The sequence below is a fragment of the Platalea leucorodia genome (genome assembly GCF_965183815.1).
Source record: "Platalea leucorodia genome assembly, chromosome: 19".
Lineage (NCBI taxonomy): Eukaryota > Metazoa > Chordata > Aves > Pelecaniformes > Threskiornithidae > Platalea > Platalea leucorodia.
Genome location: NC_138841.1, coordinates 1,611,247 through 1,629,216, shown reverse-complemented (window position 1 = coordinate 1,629,216; position 17,970 = coordinate 1,611,247). Strand labels below are relative to the sequence as shown.

Genomic DNA, 17,970 nt, shown 5'->3' with positions numbered 1-17,970 from the left:
CCCCATGAAGCAGGGGGGCTGCGGCACCCCCGGGGCCGGGGATGGGGGCCCCTCCCCTGCACACTCACCAAATCGCAATGTGCAGATGGCAGTGTGCATGCTTGCTTGTTCCCAGCAACACCCATGGCAAAGCCTTCCCCGCTCGCCGGCCGCACGCTTAACCCCTCCCGTGCTGGGCGGCCGGGGTGCCCCAGGCAGGACACCCAGAGAGGGCACCCCGTGAGCTACCGGGTGTTATCACCTCCTCGGGAGAGAGGTGGGTGGAAAGAGCTGAGACGATGACTCACGGCAGCAAACCGCAGGCTCCGGAGGGCCAGGGCCGGTTCCCGAGGCGCAGGGGTGCAGCCCACAGCCCCTTGGTGCATCCTGGGGGGGATTTTCACCCTGGGGACCAAGCGCTTCCCCCAGCCAAGGAGGGAGGAGGTGCAGGATCGCAGCCGTTAGAGCGAGCGGCAAAGGCCACGGTGCTGGAACAGGCACCCTCCACCCCGGCGGCAAGGAGAGGTGCCATGCCCCGAGCAGGGGAAGGAAGAGGCAAGGGGGAGCAAGGCCAGCCTGAAACACCCCGGACAGACTTCTGCAGGCACGTGCTCCACTCACGGCACCCTGCACCAGCACCCGTGCAGCGAGGGAGCAGGATCTGTCCCTCTTCCCCCAGTAACACTGGCATCCACCTCTCCTTGCTCCTTCCCCCAGGCCCTGGGTGCCGAGAGCAGACACCATCCCCGCCGGGGCTCCCCTGGGCAGGCACCTGCGTCGCCCACGGGACGTTGCCTCCTCGCCGGCGCCTCCTCCCACCGCAGCATCCGCTTCCTTGGCGGAGCACGCTGCCTCGGGGCGGGCTGCGCCGCACCCCGGGGTGGGGGACCGCGGCATTGCCCTCCCCAGTGGGGCCACCCCAGCGCCCGCCAGTGGGAAACCCCCAGCGACACCCACCCCGCAGCTGCCGCGCCCCAGGGTGCTGCACATGAGGATGGGTAAACACAAGAGCCAAAATCCTGAGATGGCGAGACCCCAGTGACTGCGAGACCCTCTCCTTTCCCTTGCAACACAGCGGGGGAAGAAGCTCCCAGCCTTCATCTTGCAAGAGTGGGGGGACTAAACGTGCCCCCCAGGGCACTGCAGCTGGAAAAGGAGTCAGGCAAAACGCCCAGGAAGTGCTGGGGCCTCGCACAGCCCCGGCAGAGCTTGGCGGCCGCGATGCCGTGCCAGGGGAAACCGAGTCACGGTACAGAGTGACTGAGTCCAGAGCGCGAGGCCGATGCTGCGGCCCAGGAACTGGCGTTTTCACTACACAAACACCAACTTCAGTGGAAATTCGCTGCGGGATCAGGAGGAGCTCAGGGCTTCTCCTATGCTACCCCACCGGCAGCCCCCGCGGCAGCACCCGGGGAAAGGCAGCATCTTCTCCTGCGTCCCCGCGGGGGGAACCGCCGGCCCCGCAGGCGCAGCGGCAGCTCCGCAACGCAGCAAGTTAAAATTCCCGAACTCCCACGCGGTGCCGACTCCTACGCACCTCACCGTCTGCGAGCTGGGACGCCGGAGGTGACACGAGGGTGGGGACACACACACACACACACACACACACACACACACAAAAAGCACCCAGTTACCGTAGGCAACGTGTAACGCTGTCACCGGCCCTGGCTCGGAGCGACAGGCGTTGTCAGAGGCGCGGGAAGGAGCTGCTGGCCCCAAGATGTCACCGCCATCAGCCCCAGCTCCCCGCCCTCCCCTGCCGCCGGAGCATGAATTGCACCAGCCCACGGACAGCAGAGCCCGTAGTATTTCTCCCACACACCTCCGCCGAGGCACATGCTTCCCCGCTGACGGGAGCGAGGCGAGCGCTCGCTCAGGTTGCCAAGAGCGCAGCTAGCGCGCGTGGCGTGCGCTGTGCGCACAGCGGGTGCCAGTGCGTGCACCGAGGGCTGCCACGTGCGAGGGCACAAGTCAGGGCTCACGTCCCCAAACAGGCTGTCGCTCCCTGGCTGGGTTTGCGCACTCGGCCCCATGCAGGGTGCACAATTCATGAATGCCGGCGCTGAAGCGACCATGGATGGGGAAGAAACCAGAGCATCATCCCGCCCCGAGCAGCATCACACCATCGCACCATCCTCCTCCTCCTCCTCTTCTGCCTCCCACCGGGCTGTGGGGACCACAAAGAAGGATGGCGGCTCCGAGACACGCCCCAGGGGCCAAGGCTACAGGGAAGGCACAAGTGAAAGGCAGGCAGAGGCAACCCTCTCCAAAAGTGCATCTCCCTTTGCTGGCCACTCCACGGGGAATGCGAGCAGCTGCCATCAGCCCACTAATTACAGCTGCCGTGGCTCCATTTTTGCTTGTATTTTGCCTCCTGTTAACGAAGGTAGGAAAACTGTTGGGTTTTTCTGCATGCCCAAGGCAGCAATTAGCTCTTGCAAAAGGCAGGGAAGAGGCTGGAGGCAGGAGAGCACTGGGCGCGCCGCGGAGGTGTGGAACAAGCACGGATGCAGCAATCCATGACACAGCTCCCCAAAACCCGCCGCCCCGAGCCCGCTGCCAGCCCAGGGGCCAGGACAGCCCCTGGCTCCCGCTGCCCGAGCCCTGGCATGACGCACCCACGTGCAAAAGCCACCGGCGCAGCCACCAGAGCCTCTGTGCCGGGGCCTCAGGAATCTGCCCGCACCCCTGGGCTTCCCCATGCTGCAGGGTGCAGCGGCCCAGGAATTTCAGGGGGGGGTGGAAAAAAAGAGAAAGGAGGGAGTCTCCAGGCGAGCTGTCAAGGGGAATGTTTCCATCTAAGGCCTTGGTATTTCTCTCCCGGCGCCTGCACTAAATCACCCCAGCTCCTCTCATTATTCTTTTGTGCTTTACAAGGTAGCGCAGCCGGTGGCGGAATGCAGAAGTATGCAGAAAGCAAACCCCAGCCCCTTCTGCACCAGCAAATACCTGCAGCCCTCGAGCCTTCAGCCTCCAGAGGAGCTCAGCATCCCTCCCGCTGCCCCTCCGCCAGCGCCGGGCACCTCGCCGAGGCGGCCGGTGCAGGGTGAGCTGGCGCGTTGCAGAGCCCCAGGGCGCCCGGTGCTGCCGGACCGGGGGTCTGCGCTGGACCCCGGCACGAGGCTTCGTCCGCCCCTTCTCCCTCCCACTCGGCACCGGGAAACAGGTTCCTCACGGAGCACAGCGGGCACCGGGCACCCGCTGGGCGATAAGGCACCAGCTGGCCCGTACTGGGCAACTCTTTACTCCAGCTCTTTTTTTTTCCCCTCCGGTTGAATCTGTTTTGCAATGCCCCGGTGGGGAGGGGTCCGGGGCAGACAGCTCCCACCAGGCTGCCCCCCACGGCCTCACCGCTCACAGGGGTCAACCTCTTCTCCGGGACTTCAGCCCCACCACGGACCCGGTCCTGGGCTTGTCTTAGTGCCGTCTTACAGCCTACAGCAAACAAGCAAGTCCAAAGCAACACAGGGAAAGGTTTGGGATTCAGCTGACTCGAAACAGGGGAGCAGGAATTGATGATAGAAATAAGGCAGCAAACGAGGCCTGGGGCTCTGCGGTGGCTTCGTCTCTCAAACTCCTCCTGCAGCACCACCGCCCCGGCTGGGCCGCTCCTGGGACGGACGGCGAGCAACGGTCGCGTCCCAGCCCTGCGCTCAGACTGATCTGGATCCTCCCGGTTCCCGGCATGCCTGGATGCCCGTCAGTCTTGGTGCCCCGCTGCAGAAGGGAGATGACACCCGACGATCCCGTCGGGGCAGGTGGGCAGCCGGGGGTCCCATCCCCAGGCGGACGCTCCGTCCCCGCACAGCCTCACCCAGCTCCCGCGTGGCACAGGGGCGCGGGGAGGCCGCCGGCCCCTGCGGAGCAGAAGTGCTGATGCACAGAGCATGGCTGGGAGGAGCCGTCCGCACGGGCCAGGCAGCTGGAGGAGAGGGCATGGGCCACGAGGACAGGATTAAAACCAAGGACTTGTGCCGAAAGCAAGATGGGGGAGCAGAGAGCCCTGCTTCAGGGATGGGTGCTCTCTGCTCCAGAGACCTCAGGAGCTGCTCCCAGGGCAGAGGCGCAGCCGGAGGACGCCGGCACTTTGGCAGGAGCTCAGGCAGAGCCGAGCCGGACCCAGCTCACCCGCAGCCCTCGCTGCCAGCCCAGCACCGTGCCACCCGGGGCAGCAAGGGGAGAGGCAGCGGTGCTTCGGGCGGCTCAGCCCGGCCCTGGTGCGTTCAGCCATCCCCACTGCTCCGGCGCCCGTGGATGCCCATCGGATGGGGCAGCCCACGAGCACCGGGTGCAGGCGCTCTCCGGCGGGCGCAGAACTTGGCTCCCTGCACAGCCCTCCACCTTACACCGATGGGGAAACGGAGGCAACGACACTCCTGAGCACAGCATCAGCCCACTCCCAGCCCCTGAGCAGGGAGGAGATCCCAGCAGTCCTGACTCCCACCTTTCTACATCCTATTCAGGAAGCAAAGGAACAGCTTAGCTTAAAATAAAGTAAAAACCAGCAGGCAAGAGCCGACCTACGGAGCACGAGAGAGTCTCACAAGCAAAACAACACCCAAGAACGAAAGCGCTATCGGCCAGGACACATGGGTACAGCCATGATATTTTTAGCAGTATTACACAGGGACAGGGGATTCCTACCCTGAAGATCCCCAGGGGGCTTAAAATAGGTCCCGTCACTTCCTCCCAGCAGCGGCCGGGAGAAGCATCTGCTGCTTCTGGAAGCCGGGAGCAGAGGTTGAGCCCTTGGGTCTCGGGGTGCCCCACGGTGCCCCCAGCCCCATGGAGGCACCTGGATGAGCGCAGCACCAACCTCCTCTGCCGGAGCACCGCGATGAGCTGCCTCCTCCTGCCCCGCTTGACGAAGAGAAAAAGCCCGTGCAAAAAACAAAATAGCAGTAATAATAAAAAGTTACCCTCTCATTCACAGCAAGGGAAACTGAGGCAGAGGAAGGAGAGCTTGTTTGACACCACAGGGAAACTTGGTGGCGTGCTGGGTTGCACGGCCCGCCCAGTGAGCAGGGGATCCTCCAAAGCGGGGATGCACCGGAGGGGAACCCCGGCAAGTCCAGCTGCCCCACAGCCGCCGGCAGCGGGCTGGGACAGCAGGAGGGATGGTCAGATCCTGACCCTGAGGCTGGCAGCAGCGCTGGGGACACGGTGAAGGGCTGGGGACAGGGACGCCCCTCCTGCCGCTCTCCCCACGCGGGAAAGGGAGAGGGGATGGGTGCCCCTGGACCCGGGAGTCCGGCACCCACAGCTCCTGACCGTCTCAGCTCCGAGGGCTCCCGCGCAGTCCTGCTCCAGATCACATCCCAGACCAACGGCGTGCCGGGCACCAGATAACTTTTCCGATCCTGGCTAGCAGGTATCCCTCGTGCCAGACCATGCCGGTGGCAAATCCATATTTTTCCATTTAAAAGTCCAAGCAGAGAGGGGATTTTCCAGGCAAAGGGGAAGAGTAAGCAACCGGGGGGGCTGTGAGCCCCCTCCCCGCCCCAAAGGGTTAAAAAATAAAGCCGGCAAAAGTGTGTCTGCGATAGGAAAAACACACGCGCTCCCAGGGAGAGCGCGCCGGCTGCTCGCCGTTTCCCTTCCCGACATGCCCCGCTCCTGGGAAAGTGTAGGCTGTTTTCCATATATAACTGCAAACTGTTCCATGCAGTAAGAAGTCTAATTAAAGGGAGGGAGGGAGAGCGGGAGAGACACAGAAGACCAAAAGGCAATATTTATACGAGGGAAGAAAGCCTGCATCCTGGGCACCAAATTAGACCCTTGCAGAGCAAAGCCCCGTGATATCATCGGGAGATCAAATCTGGGCAGAGCGGCAGCTTTGCAGAAGAGGCAAATCAGAGCCTGGAAAATATGTACCAATAAATAAGAGGAGGGAGCCAGATGGGCCAAGAGAGCACGGGGAGGGGCAGGGGAAGGAAAAGCTAATCTGAGCCAGTTGCTGGGATAAGGCAGAATGCCGCGGGAGGGTGCATATACACCCCCGGCCCCCCGCGAGGCTCCCAGGGTCCCCGCTCCCCCTTCCCCACCGCCCCGTGCGTCCTGCGGCTGGCAAACCGGTTATTTAATAGCAGGAATCTGCTTGAAAAATAAATACTAAAGTCAAGCTGCAGACGCAGGAACAGGGCTGGGGGATGTGAAATGCCAGGGAGAGCGGCACGGTGCAGGAGCCAGATGCTGCGGCGGGGGAGAGGCTGCAGGAGAGGGGGCACCCATCCCGGGCGACCCACGCAGCACCCAGTCCTCGCCCCACTTCGACGCGCCAGCCCTGCCTCTCCCACCCACACGTGGCTGCATCCCACCGCCCCGGTGCTTCGGGGGCACCCCCTTCCCCAGCATCCGCAGCCCGCCCAGGGCAGGAGGGTGCAGGGGGAGGCCCGCAGGGCTGGCCGGCGAAAACACGCACCCAATCTGCTCTTCAAAGCCTCTTTGTTAGAGCTGCACTTCCCACGGGCACCAGCCACAGCCCCAAGGTAATCCACAGCCAGCTAACACATTCCCGGCGTTATTAGGTCCTCGGCCTGCACTGGGTGTCAATGCATTTGAAAACCGTTAACGTGTTTTAATTAAGTGCCGATATATTTAAAAGTCGCCCTACCTAGGCTGAGCCCTCGCGGAGAGGCTGGCTTAACCCCCCGCTGCAGGGTTTGCTGCATGGCTCGGTGCCGGCGGCAGCACCATCACCGACATCCTCACGGGCGCCGTGTGCTCCACTCCCGACGGCGGCTGGGGACCAGGATGGTCCTCTGCACCTCAGAACCGGACCTCCTGCTGTGCCACCGCCACCCCGATCCGGCAGCGGAGCCCCGGCGCACCGGGCACCACCATTCCCAGTGCCCGTCCCCACCTCCGCGCTCCCCACGCAGGCACACGCCCTTGCGCCCGGGGCGCCCAGCACCGTCCTGACCTGCCATCCTGTTTATGCAGCGTCTCGAACCCCACGCACGCACTCCCTCCCCCTGTGCTTCGGGCAACGCCCCAGCAGCTCCCAGCTGCACCAGTAACCCAGAGAAACTGGGATATCCCTTTCCTCAAGTGCCAGTGCGAAGTCGCTGGCGAGGCTCCCACCTCCTGCATCCCTCCGGGTGGGATGGTGCCTTCCAGCCCCGCCGGCACTGACCCACACCCCAGGCTTTGCCACTGCACACGTCCTTCGTGCCCATAAATCGCACCTCACGGGGCAGGAGGAGGGCAGCCTGCAGGTCGTTCCCCCCAAAAAACCCTGCTGTTGCACCTGCAACGATGCCGAGAGTCCCAGGCTTGGGTTGAGCTCTACTTCAAGCAGAGGCACTCGCTGCAGAGCTGGGACAAGATGCAATGGGGACAAGGACACCCCGCTGCATGGGGGGGCTTACACTGCCCGGCACCCCCACCCCAAAGAGCAATGCCCCCTGCTAGCGCAGAGCCAGCCCCAAAGCCCTGCAGCCTCTGCCCGGCCACCAAGCAAGGGGAAGAAACCAGCCCTGGATGGCACAGCCGAGCCCGGCATGGTGCCGGGGTCACCCGAGGTGACTGCCGGACACCAGCCACTTTGTACTGGCTGGACCTGGAGGCACAGGAGCTGTGGGAGGCTTTACAACAGTCCCTGCCTATCACCGGCATTTATACAGGTGGGTATCTAAGCACCAGCGCTAATCTGGGGATAATAGCAGCTTTAGCAGCGATAGGGCAGAGATTACTGCCGCAATCCGGGTGTTAGGGGCGTTTCATTGGCAGTAAGCAGCACAGCAGGCAGACGGACGGAGCAAGGCGATCCACGGGGAATAAAGCGAGCGGCCAGCATTGCAACCGGGCTCCCAGCAGCTCCCCAGTGACACCCGAGCCCAGCGCCGGGCTGGTACTGGGGTATGGGAGGCACTGGCCCGTGCCTGGGGGACACACTACCTGCGACGAGCCTGCTCGCCATCCAGGCGGAAAAACGCAAAACCCACCTAGCGCCTGGGGTTTTGCGTGGACAGGATTCCCCCTCCTCCTGCCCTGGGCATCCTACTCGGCATGCTGTAATCGCCTCCGCTCCCACGGCTCTGGCCCCTCTTCTCTGCCCCCACGCTTTCCTGGCTGCCCCACGCACACAGGGGCAGCTGCCCGCACTAGCGCGGTCCTTCATCATCCTCTCCATCAGCCTTTTGCACCATCCTCTCACCCCAGGCAGGGTCGGGCAGGCGTTTTTGCTCTCTGCAAAACAAGGACAGTGGAAATGCAAAAGCAAGTCTCCCTGCCAGGGCAGCCTGCTCGGTTCGGGGTCCCCCAGCACTATTTGGGGTCCCCCAGCACCACCTGGGCTTGTTCTGCCCGGGGAGCACCCTGCTCCCACGCAGCCCCTCGAGGGGAGGCAGCCAGAGAGGGGCCCAGGGCGAGGAGGCTGAGATTTGGGGAAGGCCCTCCCCTCTCTGCCTGCTTTTCTGGGTCCCTTCTTGGCGATACTCTGCCCAAACCGATCACCTCGAGCGGGGACGGAGCACAGCGAGGTCTTGGGGGCTGAAAAACAGCGAGGCCGGTCTCTGCAGGCAGCTGCGTCCGGAGGAGCGGGAGGAGGAAGGGAGGATCCCTCATTGTCCTTTCCAAAGGGAAAAGGGACAGTCCCCTGAATGGAAGTGCCAGGCAGGGCAGGAAACACCTCCAGCCTCCTCGCTCCAGGCTGCATCTGCCCGCGGAGAGCGCAGGACACCTGCACGCAGCACAAGTCCCCCCCCCGTGCTGCAGAAGCCCGCTCTGCAACATCTTGCAACGATTTGATGCATTTCACGTTCAACTGCAGGAGCAAGAGGATCCCCCGGCTGCTGCCCTGCAGAGAAACACCCAGATGCTGCAGGGAAGGGAAGGGAAGGGGAAGAGAGGCCATTCCTGCACTGAGCCCCAGGGTAAAGGCAGTGCGAGATGCCCGAGTTGGCGCCCAGCGAGGTGAGACCAGGCGCACAGACGATGAGTGTGTCCGCAGATGGCTGGCACGGATGGGGAGAGATGGAAAGAGTGGGAAAACACCACCAAGAAGAGAAGCAACGAATGGAAAGAGATGAAAGGCAGCGGGTCAGGAGTTAGCACAACAGAATTTAGCAGCAGACATGGAGCCGGAGCACGTTGCGGAAGGATTTTGGCTTACCAGAGCCTGGCCTGTGGCTGCACCCCAGGGACCAGCTGCACCCAGGGGACCAGCTGCACCCAGCCCTCGAGCATGTGCTGGGTACCAGGGCAGCCACCTCTCCATCACCCCCGGACGAGCCTCCCCCAAAACAGGCACCTACAGAGCAACACCTCAGCACCCCGACCCACGGCTCCAGCCTCCTCCCGCAGCAGGCAAAGCAGCCGTCTCCTCTGGGAGCCGCGATCAGCTGCGTTTGGCACCCAGCACACGCCGAGTAATTCAAGCTGCCCTGGGAAGAGCAGCCCGCGGATTTAATACTCCGCAGAGCAGACGGGCGTTCGCAAGGCCGGCTCCCGGGGGCGCAGCATATCCCTGGGGATGCCGAAGCAGGTAGCGGGATGAGGTTATGCTGCTGGTTTTTTCCCCACGGGGAGGTGAGCGGGGCTTGGCTGCTTGCTTTCTCCTTCCCCCAGGAGATCTCCTGCTCACTCGGGAAACACCCCCAGGTGCCCTGCAGCTCTCCGGGGAGGACACGCTGCCCAAACGCAGTCAGCTGTTTTGGTCCTTCCCTTCGTTTTTAGACAGTCCATTAGGGGTCAGATTTAAGAGCAATTCGTCACTTGGGAAATAACACCACTTCAGGCTTCCTCCCTCAAATAAACCTCAAAAGACATCATTTAGGCAAGCGTAATTTGGACAACTAAAAATAGCTGGCACTCGTCACACTGGAAAATGCAGGCTGTGGAGCTTCACACTTTCATAGCTCGAGCCAGGACACGGGAGTTTCTGCCACGAGAAGGGCCCCGCGGCTCCAGAGACGCGTCCCTGGGTGATAAGCAGAGCCCCACTCCCACGGGCGAACAGGGTGGGCACAGTGGGACCCACTGGGGACCCATCCCTGGGGCCACCAGCGCCCTGCACAGCTGCTCCGATCAAAGTTTCGGGTCCCCGCACTTTCCCGAGCAGGATGCGGTGACTCACAGCCACGTCTGCACCGGGACACCCAGGAAAGATCAGCCGCGCTTTCAGCTTCTCCGCAGCCAAGCCAAGTTTCTGGTCCCGGCTCCCCGCGGCTGATTCACCCTCGCTTCCCCCAGCGTCCCCAGGCAAATGCAGTCAGGCCTCTCTGCCAGCTCTGCCCGCACGCGGGATAAATCCCCTGCACTGAGTAATGCGTAGAGGCGGGTTGTTATTACAGCTTTCCTCCCGTTCTGTAGCAGCGGGGCTGTCACAAGCGACGCGACCCTCGCGAGGTACAATTCAAGCCTTGCGACAGCCTGGCAGCCCATCCCACCGGCGCTTCAGGCTCCTCCATCGCCAGCCTGCCTTTACCGACTGCCACAAATCCAGCCTGCCCTCGTTTCCCTGCAATCCCCTCCTTGCACCAATCTCCCCCTCCTTGCACCAGCCTCCCTGCTCCAGAGGCAGGAATAATATTTAACTCAGGTTCACGCTGGAGCATGAGCTCCCTCCCAGCCTGGGTCACCCCCAGGCTGTCTCCATCACAGAGGCCACGCCGGATCCGTGCTCCCGGCACAGCCACGTGCCCACGGGAAAGCCCAGCGCCGGCAGAAAGCCCCTCTGGAGCGGGCGGCGCTGGGCTGGGAACCCCGGGGAAGCTCGGCACCGCGCGCTGCCGCCTGCCAGCTGCGGCGATATGTCACGGCACGGTTTTGTATGCAGCCGGCGCTGGGGCGGCTCTCCCGGCGCGCGGGACTGGCAGGCAGGCTGTACAGGTGCCACGCTCATCTGGGAGCCTCACGCAGCAAACGAGACGCCCTGCCCCGAATTTCACGGCCAGCAGATCACGCCTGGAGCCAGCCGCCTCCCCTGGGGTCCAGCCCGGCTCAGCCTGCAGAGCCAACGATAAGGCGGGCGCTCAGCCTGCAGAAAGGAGATGAGATGGGAAGACACTCGAGGACCCAGCCATCTTCTCCCTCGTCCTCACGTCCCTTGGCTGCCTGCAGCAGTGACAGCCTGCGAGATGGCACAAGCAAGAGAGCAGCTCCCACCACCAGTGAAAAAGCATCCGTGCAGCCTGAGATCTGCCCGCAGCAGCCGAGTGCTTGAGCAACCTGGGGTTACTTTTAAGTAGCTGGTGAGAAGGTGGGAAGAGAGATGAAGAGCCGGAGCGCCGCGATGCCGTGCCACTAAGCCTCTGGGAGGGCTGAAGCAGAGAGAGACAAAGCATCAGCATTTCCAAGCAGGAACAAAGGGCGAGAAGAAAAAAGCCGAGGGCACGTCACGGGGCTGGCCGGGGCGATCGGCACCTCCCAGGCAAGCGAGGAGCAGAGAAGGGACAGTAAAGCTCTAGCTGCGGCAGCAGGGTCCTTAATTAGCATCTTGGGAAACCACGCTGAAAATCAGACACCTTCTGCCCGAAATCCGAGCCTGGACCTGAAAACCCGATCACTGGATCCGATGCTCAAAGAGCAAAGGTCACACCAAGTCCCAGGCAGGCTCTGCCACCGCAGTGCAGGGCTGAGCTCCCCCGTGGTCCCCTCCGGCCCGGCTTCGCCCCCTGCCCACCCCCGGCCCCCCCGGTGGGAGCAGAGGCAGCACCGTGAGGGCCAGCGGCTTATTTTTAGGCTGGGGAAGGCAGGAGCCCGCGAGCAGCCCTCCCGGCTCTCGCCCTTGGCACGGGGCGCGCTGCTTTTACTGCTGCCACTGCTGAAGCGAGTGCCTCGGGCCTCAGCCCGGCCCGCAGCCCCCCCAGGCTCTGCAGCACTGGATTTGTCCCCCGGCTGGCATCACCGACAGTCCAATCCCTCCCCAAGCACCAATCCTTCCTCTGCCCACAGAGGAGGAGGATGCTGGGATCAGCGCAGGAGCCGGCAGCTGCCACGGCCCCACGGCAGACGGATCTGGCTTATTTACGGCTCCTTAACGGACCGCGGCGAGTTAGGCAGGGCTGACCTTTCTGTGCCTGAGACAAAGAGGAGATGTCAGCAGCGGCGGAGGAGTCGCAGGATCAGCGGCGCAGAGCCCTCCCCTGCCAGCCGGGACGGAGCAGGAGGCCAGACCTGCGCAGGGGGCTCGGAAGCGGGGAGCCAGCCGGGGCCACGGGAAGCGAAGTGCACTGGGATCCCAGCCTGGGAAAAGGAGGGATCGGATTCCTCCCTCCCCGTCCCCGTCGGACAAACTCTTCCGGGTAGGGACTCCTACGCGCTGCACTCTGCCCAGGCACACCAGCAGCTCGCTGCTCCGCGCAGACCCCGGCTGCTTTAGCAGGGGGAAAATGCAGGGATACTGCCTAAAATAAAAAAAAGGGGGAGATGGAGACTCGCCCCCGGCAGCCGCAGCAGCGCTCGGCTCCTTTGGCTGCCAGCGCCTCGGCTCAGCCCAGCTGCCGACTCATCCCTGCCATGGAAGCGTAGAAGCAAAAGTTTCCCCGTCAGCATAAAACACGGACAACTGGCCAAACCCTCGACTTGGCTCCTGCCGCCCTGGCGAGGAGTCCCCACATTGGGGACCTGCCGTGCCCCGGCTCGGGTGCCCGCGATGGGCAGGGGGTGCGGGGGACTGCCCTAATCCCTGCATTAGGGGCCCGGCGTGTCCCCATGGGCTCACCGACAGCCCCTCGTGCTGCGGGGAGGGAGGGCTTGCCGAGGCAAGGAGCTCTCCTGAGCCAGCCCTTGGCACTGCCCGACGGGATGATCCTTCCCATGCCCCGGCCCTCGCTCCGAAGCGAGTTAGCCGCAGGATTTTGGCAGAGGGCTGTATGCAGGGCCGGTGTCACGGCTGCGCGGTGCCCCCTCCCCAGCCTGGCCCCTCTCGGTCCGTACGGCGTTCAGGACTGGATGCCACGATGCAGAAGCACAGACGTCCCAGGGAGCCAGCCCAGGAGCACTCGGCATCCCACCCCACGCCCGCGCCAGGGTCCCCACCTCCCTCTCCATCTGCCAGGGCACCGGTGGCCTGTCCACGCTTGCGAGAGCGGGGCCAGCCCCTCGCTTCGCTGCCGAGGTGGTGCGGGCAGAGGGATGCTCCCAGCCAGGACTCCCGTGGCCCCGATTCCCGACCCCCCAGGGCCATGTCACTGTGCATCAGCTTCCCATGTTTAAATCCGAGACCTCTCCCAGAAGCTCACAAATGCAGGAGGACACCAAACTCATCTGTTACTCACAGAGAGCTCTCCGAGGATCTAAGTTGCTTAATTAGTGCATTAAAAGAGTCACCATCCAGGTGGGTGACACACCAGCGGGTTGTCATGTGCTCCGCACGTCTCAAGCATTTGCTTGCTTTCTCTATGCAGGGTTCACTTGCCTTTTATTTTTTCCTTTCCTTTTTCTAATGAACAAATAGAGGGGCAGGTTTTATAAGTCCATGGAAACTCTATTATCCCTCTGCATTAAAGCCAAAAGCAACTAATTAAAACATCAAAGTCAGATGTTTCATTAGTCCGGCCTCAGAAAGCGCTGGCAGGAGGTGGCAGGGAACGTGGCTCCCATGGCCAGCTGCATCGAGGGACCCCAAGGTTGGGCCCGCACCCCAAAACACGGTCCCTGTCCCAGTGTGACTGGGAAAGCCAGCAGGGAGCTCTGGGCTGGCCACCACTGGGCAGAGGGGCAGGGTGCTGTCACCCGCCTGTCCCTCTCCTCCAGCCGGTCACTGCTCCTCACGGGAGGCCTTTGCATACACCGATTTTGAGAGGAGGGAGGCTGGGGAGAGGTGCACCACCCTCTCCCCATCAAAGCTGCTTCCCCCAGGAGCATCTCCATCACCATGGGATGAGTCCTTATTCCCTCCTGGGCACAGCACGAGGGTGAGAGGGATGGGTTCAAATTCCCAGCTCACCCAGCCCGATTTATTTCCCCCTCTGTGCACCGGATCTCCACCTGTACGATAGAAATGACATCGCTGCCTCCATCCATCCTGACCAGGAGGGCTCCAGGCAGCCAACAGCATCCCTCACCCTGCCTGGATCCGCTCCCAGCAGTCCCCAGCGAGACACTGGAGCTGGGGAACACCAAGGAGGTGGCACCTCTTTGCACTGCAGCGGCCACCCCCCACCCTCCCCCCCCCAGGGTAAGGATCTGCATCCCATTGCCATGGTCACACCGAGCATCGCTGCATCCCGCTCCCCAAGGCCGGTCCCTGCCGCAGCGAGCGCATCTCTGGCACAGCTGCGCCCGGAGCAGAGCGGGGTCCCCACCCCACGGCTCGCTGGGGCTTTAACCAGGTTTTCCTCCGGCTCCCAGAGAGCAGCAGTGATTTGCCAAGCACGGCGCAGCCTTCCCCGGCAGGGAGGGGCCCTGGGCGAGGAGGGGCCCTGGGCAAGGAGGAAGCCGGAGCAGTGGCCAGCCCTTCCCCGGGCCCTGCCGCGGGGAGCAGCAGATGCGGGGAGCAGCAGCAACCAGGCATCGGCAGCGAGCCCCTGCTGCAGAGCTGCTGCTCAGCGCCGGGCTCCTCGCATCCCCCAAGCCCCTGCGGGCTCCTTCCAGCGCTGCTGCAACAACAGGCGTCTGCGGCCACTGCGGGCAAACTCCGCTCGTGGCCTAGCGGAGGGGGGAAAAAAGGAAAAAAAGAAAGAAAAGAGCCAAGAGAGGAGCAGGGAGCGTGTAGGGAACCCGCAGTCCCTGCGAGGTGCGGGCAGGGAAGGAGCAGGATCATCTCCCAGCGCAGGCAGCCTGGGAAGGCCTTGGGGAAGAGGGGGAACTCCAGGCACAGCTCCACCCCGGCGCTTTCTACTGCAAAACAATAGCGGAGAGGAGCAGCAGTCCCTCCCTGCTCTTACTCACCCTGCCCAAGGACCTGTGCCACCCCGGGGCTCACCCTGCCCTGCCCCACCGCCGGCTGCCCCGGGGGGACCCCAGCACGGCAGGTCCCAGCTCCTCGGGCGCAAGCCTTGGTGACGCTCCAGCCGGCAGCGGCGCACACTAATGGCAAGAGATCCTCCGCATGCAGAGTGCCGCGAGAGCAGGACCCACGGCACGCGAGCCGGCGCAGGGAATTCCCTCCGTCACCATCTCAACCGAAAAAAAAAACAAAAAAAAAAAACCAACCAACCACCACCCAACAACACCCTTCGCCCTCTCAAGCCTCTACCTGCAGCGCTTGCTCCACCTCCCCAGCGCCAGCCAGCTCCTCTCCTGCGGGGAAGGAGCCAAGGCTTTGCAGAGGTCCCTGCGCGTCCTCTCGCTCGAGGACGCTCCCAGGGCAGCACCCATGGCCCCACCGCCGGCAAGGGTGGGATGGAGCCTGCACCCCGAGGGGCTGGGCTCCGGAGGCATGGGGAAGCTCTGCCTCGCTGCCCTGGGTGCTTCCCAGCTCTGCTGGCCCCATCCCACCGTCCCGTCCCGGGCACCTTGGCACAGGGCAGAAACCCCACACATCTGAGTCAACCGCTCCCAACAGGCTGGGGGAATCAAAGGGCACACAGCTTTTGGGAGGCCTCCCAGGCCACCCAGCTGCCTCCGTTCAGCCTGGGAGAGCCTGCCGCTACCCAGGGCCGGGGGGCACCTGCAGCCACCCCGGCCCCCAGCGCCCAGCCCATGCCATCCCGAGGGGACGGGGGGATTTCGCAGGGAGGGTGACCCGAGGGGGCAGCCCGCAGGACCCCCAGCCGGGAGGGGATCCCCACACCGCTGCGGGGTGGGGCTGGCGGAGCGCAGGGGCGTCAGCTTCTCTGGCTCATGATTAAATAATTTAGGTGCGTTTCAGCGCTCAAGGAAGCGAAAGATTGAGGGCACTGTCTGGAGGCAGGCAGAGCGCAGGCAGCCGGCACAAACCCTGCCTGCCGGAGCAGCCAAGAGCAGAAGCATCGTGCCCACTCGGGGCGGGGGCGCGGAACGGTGCCCCCAGCCCCAGGGCAGCTCTGGGCACCCCATGGGGAGCTCTGAGCACTCACCTCCGCCCCAGCTCGCTGCCCCCGGGTCGCAGCCACGCTGCCTGTCCACGGCCGCCAGTCCACGGGCAGAAACAGGCTGCACTGGTTTGGGATTTGCAATCCAAACCCCCACCCAGCCTCAGGTCTCCAGAGATAAGAGCACAATAACCTATTGTCCCTCCTCGCTCCCTCCCCTCTCAAGGTCTCTGCTGGCCTCCGGGGAAGGGGGCAGGGAGCACCCAGCCCCACGCCCGCCCCACCGCGGGGTCTCCCCCTGGGGCACGACCCCGGCCCCTGCCCGCCGAGCCAGGCCGGGCAGCGGAGCGGATGCTGGGAGGCTCCGGAGCCAGGGTGCAGGCAGGGCTGGGATGCAGGCAGGAGCGCTGGAGGCAGAAGAGGCTCCTGCCTGCTGGCCATGTGGGCCAGAGCCGCCCTGCTTTGCTTTTTTTTTTTTTTTTTATCCCCAATTCCTCCTGTTTTCTGCTGTGGATTTGATCAGCTGGGTTGGTGCAGGCAGGAGGGGGGACGTGCCTGGCCGTGGCGTGGGCAAGCAGCAGGCAGCCTCCCCCTCCCCCCCCATCCCGCCCCTGTGCCCGGGTCCGGCCCCACGCCCCCCTGCCCGGGTCGCCCCCCTCCAGCCGCACCTCGCCCGGCTCCAGGCGGGGAGCAGCACCCCTCCTGCCCCACGGATGGGGAAAGCCACCCACGCAGCACCTTCCCCGGTCTGTCCTTGGGCTGCCGCAAAGCGCTCCCCCCCTCCCCGTCCCTCCCTGCCTGCGCTGCCTCTGCCCTTCCCTCCGGCACCAGTGCCAAGCTGCAGCGTGGCCTGGGATGGATGGAGGCACCGGCCAGCCGGAGCCCGACCCAGGGTGGTCGCATCCTGACCCCCCCTTGCAGTGCCACAACACGCTGCCCTCCAATAACACGCGAGACCGGGAGCCCCACGCCGCCTCCCCCCCCCCCCCCCCCAAATTGCAGGCAACAAGTTGCAGGATACGACCGGAGCGGGGTCCCACCCCAAACGCCCGGGGGGGCTGCACGCCTCAAAGACCCCCACGCACGACAGCGGAGGGTCCGTGGGCATCCCACCCACCCGGCTGCAGCGGGACCGGCTGGGGGGGTGCCACGCCAAGCCCCCCTCCCCCCCCCCATCCCACCTGCTGCACCTGGGTACAGCACCCCAGTGCTGCATACTGGGAGGGACTGGGGTGGGCGAAAGCGCCGCGTCCACCGCCCCACCCGCGCCGCGGGTAGGGCGGTGGACGCGGCGCTTTCGCCCACCCGTGCTCCCAACACCGAGAGGCACCCACAGGACCCCCCACCCGCACCCCACTCGCGTCCCCCCTCCACGCACTCACCGGCTCGGCCCCCGCGGCGCCCGGCTGGCGGCGGAGCCCCCGCGGCGGGCCATGGGACGGGGGGACGCGCGGCGGCGGAGCGGTCCCGGAGCTAGCGGGAGAAAATGCTTGTCATGGCAACCCGTGCCGAGCTGAGCCGAGCCTAGCAAGGCTCGCCCCAGCCCGCCGTGGGAGGGGCTCTCTTAAGGTGGCGGCCCGCCCCGTCGGCTGCTTAAGGGGGACGGGAGGGAGCGGGCGAGGTCTGGATCCCCCGCCCCGGGGAGAACCGTGCGTGCACCCCCGGGCAGTGGGGTCCCCCCCAGAAGAACTGTGCGTGCACCCCCGGGCAGCGTGGGGTCCCCCCCGGGCAGAACCGTGCGTGCACCCCCGGGCAGCGTGGGGTCCCCCCCGGGCAGAACCGTGCGTGCACCCCCGGGCAGCGTGGGGTCCCCCCCGGGCAGAACCGTGCGTGCACCCCCGGGCAGCGTGGGGTCCCCCCGGGCAGAACCGTGCGTGCACCCCTGGGGAGTGTGGGGTCCCCCCCAGCAGAACTGTGTGTGCACCCCCGGGCAGCATGGGGTTCCCCCGGGCAGAACCGTGCGTGCACCCCTGGGGAGTGTGGGGTCCCCCCCAGCAGAACTGTGCGTGCACCCCCGGGCAGCATGGGGTCCCCCCGGGCAGAACCGTGCGTGCACCCCTGGGCAGCGTGCGGTCCCCCCGGGCAGAAC

The 17,970-nt window shown here is 64.7% G+C and overlaps 1 protein-coding gene across 3 annotated transcripts in view; it reads right to left on the bottom strand.

Annotated features, from left to right (window-relative positions):
• The window catches only part of ATP2B4 (ATPase plasma membrane Ca2+ transporting 4), a 53,202-nt gene extending 35,821 nt beyond the window's left edge, over window positions 1–17,381 (bottom strand). For 2 of the 3 annotated variants that reach the window (XM_082329976.1, XM_082329973.1), the window contains exon 1: window positions 17,264–17,381. The gene's annotated coding sequence lies outside the window, so the exon portion shown is untranslated. Of the gene's footprint in view, window positions 1–7,925; window positions 7,949–17,263 lie in introns of those variants that run through there. The other variant, XM_082329974.1, reaches the window with a different exon arrangement.
• Between the last annotated feature and the right edge of the window lie 589 nt (window positions 17,382–17,970).